This window comes from Diceros bicornis, chromosome X (genome assembly GCF_020826845.1).
Source record: "Diceros bicornis minor isolate mBicDic1 chromosome X, mDicBic1.mat.cur, whole genome shotgun sequence".
Taxonomy (NCBI): domain Eukaryota; kingdom Metazoa; phylum Chordata; class Mammalia; order Perissodactyla; family Rhinocerotidae; genus Diceros; species Diceros bicornis.
This window is the reverse complement of record NC_080781.1, coordinates 95345003-95351438: the sequence shown is the minus strand read 5'-3', so window position 1 is coordinate 95351438 and position 6436 is coordinate 95345003.

The following is a 6436-nucleotide window of genomic DNA, read 5'->3' as shown; positions in this document are numbered from 1 at the left end:
AGTAAAGCCCTGAGGTATTACTGTCCAGGTGAATTGTTTTTCTTCCCAAGTGAAGGCAAAAAGGTATTGGCTCGGGGCCGACCTGGTGGCATAATGGTTAAGTTCATGCACCCTGCTTCGGTGGCCCTGGGTTCATGGGTTCGGATCCTGGGTGCGGACCTACACACTGCATATCAAGCCATGCCATGGAGGCTTCCCACATAAAAAATAGAGGGAGATTGACACAGATGTTAGCTCAGTGACAATCTTCCTCAAGTAAAAAGGGGAAGATTGGCAACAGATGTTAGCTCAGGGCCAATCTTCCTCACCAAAGAAAAGAAAAAAAAGGTATTGGCTAGCTTCATCAACTAGTATACTAAATAATGTTCTGCATAAATCAATTACAGTAAAGAATTTGACTTCAGTTAGGATGGACGTCAGCAGCATATTAGGGCTAGGAGCAAGTTGGTGCCAAGGGGTGACAATGTTATTTATTGCTCGGAGGTCCTGGGCAAACCTCCATCCTTGGCCATTAGGTTTTCTCACACGCTAAATAAGAATGTTACAGGGATTAGTGCAGGGGACAGTAAGGCCTTAGGCCTTATAGTCCTCTTTTTATCAGCTTAATGCCCTGGAGGACCTCTATTTATAGGTTATTGATTAATTCTGGGAAGAGGCTTTGAGGGATCTATCTGGATCTTAATAGGAGGTGCACTGTGGATTCTGCCAATATTGCTTGTGGATTGTGCCCATAAAGTAGGGGTGGTAGCTGATCTAATAGGGACAAATGACTAATGTCTTTGGAATTAGCTTTAATGTCATCAGAGATGGAGCAAGTAAAAGATGTTGAATGGCCATTTAATTCACCTAGTTGAATTTTGGTTGTTGCTGTCAAATTCTAGAATTATTTCCTCCTTTCAGGAGAAAGAAATTCCAGCATGGCATTCTTCTAAGAAATCTCAGCTCAGTAAATGAACAGGAGCAGAGGAACTAAGGAGAAAAAGGTGGGTATCTCCCTAAACACAAGGGAATGGGTTTAGAGACAGGGACCTTTTGAGGTTTGTTTGAGACTCCTACTATCTGAACTGTTTTACTACTCTGAGGCAGGGGCTGTTTAATAACAGTGGGGTTCAGTACCAAGAGTGTGGCTCAAGTGTCAATAAGTAGAGGGAAAAATTCATTCCCGATCTGGAGAGTGGTTTCCCCAAGTTGATTAAGGGGAAGGATTAGGAAAGGCCCTGTGTTTCTTCAGAGCCTCATCATTGGGGATCAAGAAGGCATTGGAAAGGGTGGTTAGAGGGCTGAAAAACCCTGGAGGGCTTATGCTTGAGGCAATCTCTCTTCAAATGCTCTGGCTTTTTACAATAATAGAAGAGACTGGAAAATTTCTGGTTCTGTCTAGGGGCCTCTATTTGTTGAAATTGAAAACTAAGGATTTTTGTGGTCTTCCTTTTAGATGAATCATCTAGGATGTGAGTGAGCTGATTTGCTGGATTGACCAAATCTGGAGTGGACATAGTCTCCCACTTCAGTCTAGTCCTTTTGAGAAGAAGGGAAACGTGCTGGTTCATCCCATTAATAAAGATAGAATTAAAGGCTACCAGAGTGGACTCAACATCCATGGGAAGGCCAGAATTTTTTTTTAAAGCAATCCGAAGCCAATTATAATAGTTATGAACAGGTTCATCAGGTTTTGTGTGCAAGTTTGCACTTTGTTTCAATCAACAGGCTTAGGAAAAGCTACTGTAATTGTTCAGTGAAGCTCTTCAGCGAGTGTTTGAGTATCTTCCTAAAAGTTAGGCGTCTGTTTTTCTAAATCCCTTTCAGGGTTTTTCTGTCGGGCAAATTTCATCCAATGTTGGGCCTGACCTTCACCAAGAGGCTTGTGGACTAATTGATATAAATCTGAGAAGCTGTGTTGATAAGTTTGAATGACTATGTTAAATTTTTCAGCAAACCTATGAGTGTCCTCAGTTACTTTGGGAAACTCTTTAACTATGGCTTGCAATTCAGCTTTAGTCCAGGGAACGTAAGAAATTTAGAGTTTATTTGGATCCTCAGAAGACTTAACTTTAAAGGGGCAGGTACTGATAGGTTCAGAGGAGGAGGGAGCAGGGAGAGGTTCAGAGAAGGGAAGTTTGGCAAGAGAATTAAAATGGGGAAGCAGAGGTGAGGGCGGTGCAGAAGGGAAAGATGACGAAGATGGCATCAGAGGTGGAGCCTGAAACAAAGAAGCCAGGGGAGGGGAACACAAGTCTTCAGAAGCCATTTTGTTCTCTTTTAGTTGTTGGTTGTCTCAGTTAATTTAGATCTGGTGTTTTGCAGAGAGGCGTTTTTAGAGTCCTGAATATGTTTGGAGGCCTCAAGGTACCAATTAAAATAGGCATCCTATTCAGTCTGTTGAATTTTAGCACCACAGCTTTCTAATTTAGTTCTCAGAAAAGCAAGTTTGTGGAGATCAAAAATCATCCAAAATGGCCACTGGTGTTCTAAATCATTTTTGGCTAAATTGGTCCATTTAGTTAAAAATGCTCATGAGGATGGACCATAGTTTTTAAACGTAAAACCACCAGGATCCCTGAAGGAGGACTGCCCTTATAGCATTTAGATGACTGGGATCCCATTTCTCAATTTTTTCCAAGAACAAGAAAATTCCTAGCTAGCTTGACTCCAAAAGGAAACTTACCAAAGTTTCAGTGCACTTCTGAAAGTAAAATAACTGAGTACTCACCAAGGATGAAGCTTTGATACCAAGAACAAAGCTTTGAACCAGAAAGGACAAAGCCTTTAATGATCCTGAAAAAAGTCAGAGAGGTCAAAACGCAAAGAGAGAAGAGCTCGGAATCTGAGAGGAGACTTAGCAAACCAAAAGTAGGCAGTGACTCATGGAAGTGATGAGCACAAGAGGCTCAATGTGGGTACCTCGCTTGATTCCAGGAGTCACCATCACTTGGGGGTCACTTTACTTGGATCTCACTTTCTGACACCATTTAATGTCAACCTTAAAATAAAATAGCCATTTACCTTACCAACAAAATAAGTGTATTTGGGAATATCCAGAGGAATGGCAATTCAGGAAATGCAAGTTATAGCAGACCATAGGCAAATCCAGAGAGCAAAAGAGGGGAGCTTGCTTTTATAGAAAAAAGGGAGAAGTTGGGAGGGGCTGTTCTAAATGAAAATTCATTGGAGGAAAGTAAGAGTTCAAGGTAGCAATGGCTTCTCATTGGCTGAACTGAGGTGCTTCTCATTGGCTGGGCTGTTGCTGGGCAAAGAGAAAACATTCCTTCCTCCTGCTGGAGTGCTAAAGTAGTTGCACTTCCTGCCCAAAATTGTAAAGTAAGCTTTGGTGGAAGGTGTGGGTGTGAGAGCTCCCCCTACAGGGTTTCCCAACTCCATTTTATTTTTTTTTAATTTTATTTTTGTGTGTGTGAGGAAAATCAGCCCTGAGCTAACATCTGATGCCAATCCTCCTCTTTTTGCTGAGGAAGATTGGCCCTGAGCTAATATCCGTGCCCACCTTCCTCTACGTTATATGGGATGCTGCCATAGCATGGCTTGACAAGCATTGTGTCGGTGCATGCCCAGGATCTGAACTGGTGAACCCCGGGCTGCTGCAGCAGAACGCGTGCACTTAACTGCTTGCACCACCAGGCCGGCCCCCTCCCAACTCCATTTTAAATGAGGTTTCCCTTTATTGATTTTCACACTATCCTTCAAAAATGAAGGAGAAATTAAGACATTCCCCAGATAAATAAAAGCTGATGGAGTTTGTTGTTTGTATCTCAGCCCTACAAATAACACTAAAGGGAGTCCTTCACACAGAAATGAAAGGACATTAGACAGTAACTTGAAGCCATGTGAAGAAACAAAGAACTTTAGTAAAAGCAACTACACAGGTAAATAGAAAATCAAGTATTATTGACTTTTGGCTTTGTAACCCCTGCTTTGTTTCCTATATGATTGGAAAGGAATTCCATAAATCAATAATTATAAATCTATGTTAAGGGTCACACACAAAGTATCAAGAAGTAATCTGTGGGAATAACAACATAAAGGGAGGGGCATGTGTCTATACAGAAACAGACTTTGGTATGCTGTTGAAGTTAAGTTGGTGTCAATTCAAAGGAGATTGTTTAAAATTTAGGAAGGTTAATATAATACCCATGGTAACCACTAAGTAAATTACACACACACATACGTGACAAGTCAATCAAAAAGACAGGCTACAAAAAATCAATCAACCACAAAATAAGCCACTTTAGTAGGAACTGAGGAACAAAAAAGATATAAGAAATATAAAAAACTGATAGCAAAAGGGCAGAATATTCCTTCATTATCACTAATCACTTTAAACATAGTGGCGTTAACCTACCAATTAAAAGACAGAAACTGGCACAATAGATTAAAAAAAATTATACTGCTACATGCTGTCTACAAGTGACTGTCTTTAGATCCCCCCCCCCCAAAAAAGAAATAGGTTGAAATTGAAAGAATGGAAAAAGGTATTCCATCCAAAGAGTAAGAACAAGAGAGCTGAGGTGGCTGTACCAAAATCAGACAAAATAGACTCTAGGTAAAAAATTGTTACTAGAGACAGAGAAGATCATTAGATATTGATAAAGGCATAAATTAATCAAGAAGATATAATAATTATAAACATATATGCATCAAACAACAGAGACCCAATATATATGGAGCACACATTGACAGAATTGAAGGGACAAATAGATGTTCCACAAGATAGTTGATGAATTCAATATCCCACTTTCAATAATGGATAAAACATCTAGACAGAAGATCAATAGGGAAATAGAGGATTTGAACAACACTATAAACCTACTGTAACTAATAGAGATGTATAGAACACTTCACCCAACAACACTGGAATACACATTTTTCTCAAGGGTACATGGAACATTCTCCATGAAAACCATACGTTAGGCCACAAAAGTCACTCTCAAATTTTAAAAGATTGAAATCATACAAAGTATCTTCTCTGACCACAATGAAATGAAGCTAGAAATTCATAACAGAAGGAAAACTAGAGAATGAACGAATACGTGAAAAGTGAACAGCACACAGTTAAACAACCTATTGGTCAAAGAATAAATCATGAGGGAAATTTAAAATACCTTTAGACAATTGAAAACAGAAACACAGCATACCAAAACTTGTGGGATGCAGCAAAAAGCAGTGCTTGGAGGAAAATTTATTAATTGTTAGGTAAATGCAAATCATAACCACAATGAGTTGCCACTTCACATCAACTACAATGGCTATAATTTTTTAAAAAGGAATGTAAGAAGTGTTGATGAGGATGTAGAGAAATTGGGACTCCTGTACATTGCTGGTGGGAATGTAAAATGGTTCTGCTGCTGTGGAGAATGGTTTGGTGGTTCCTCACAAAATTAAAGACAGAAGTACCATATGACCCAGCTACTACTAGGTGTATACTCAAAAGAATTGAAAAGAGGTGCTCAGATTCTTGTGCACAAATACTCACAGCAGTATTATTCACAATATTTAAAAGGTTGAAACAACTCGTAGGTCCATGAGTTGTCATCAAGGGATGAATGGATAAACAAATTGTGGTATATACATACATTGGAATATTATTCATCCAGAAAAGGGAATGAAGTACTGATATATGCTTCAGTGTGAATGAACTTCAAAAACATTATGCTAAGTGAAAGAAGCCAGACACAAAATCTCACATATTGTATGATTCCATTTATGTGAAATTTCCAGAAGAGACAAATACATAGACAGAGAAAGCGATTGTTTGCCAGGGGAGGCAGGAGAGGGGGAAATGGCAGTAACCACTTAAAGTATATGGGGTTTTATTTTGAGGTGATGAAAATGTTTTGGAGCTGGATAGAGGTGGTCATTCCACAACATTTTAAATGTACCAAACACCAATATATTGCTCACTTTAAAATGGTTAATTTGGGGGCCGTCCCGGTGGCATAGCAGTTAAGGTCACGTGCTCTGCTTTGGTGGCATGGGGTTCACAGGTTTGGATCCCGGGTGCAGACCAACGCACCCCTTACCAAGCCATGCTATGGCGGCGTCCCATAGAAAGTAGAGGAAGATTGGCATGGATGTTAGCCCAGGGCCAATCTTCCTCAGCAAAAAGAGGAGGATTGGCAACATATGTGAGCTCAGGGTTAATCTTCCTCACACACAAACACACACACACACCAAATGGTTAATTTTATGTTATGTGAATTTCACCTCACTTTTTAAAAACCCCACTATAAATCCCACAAAATCTATTTTTTTTAATTTTTTGTTTACTGCAGTAACATTGGTTTATAACATTGTAAAAATTTCAGGTGTACATCATTGTACTTCTATTTCTGCATAGATTACATCATGTTCACCACCAAAATACTAATTACAAAGGACAACAATAAGTGAGTATTATAAACAAATTCATGTCAATAAATTTGAC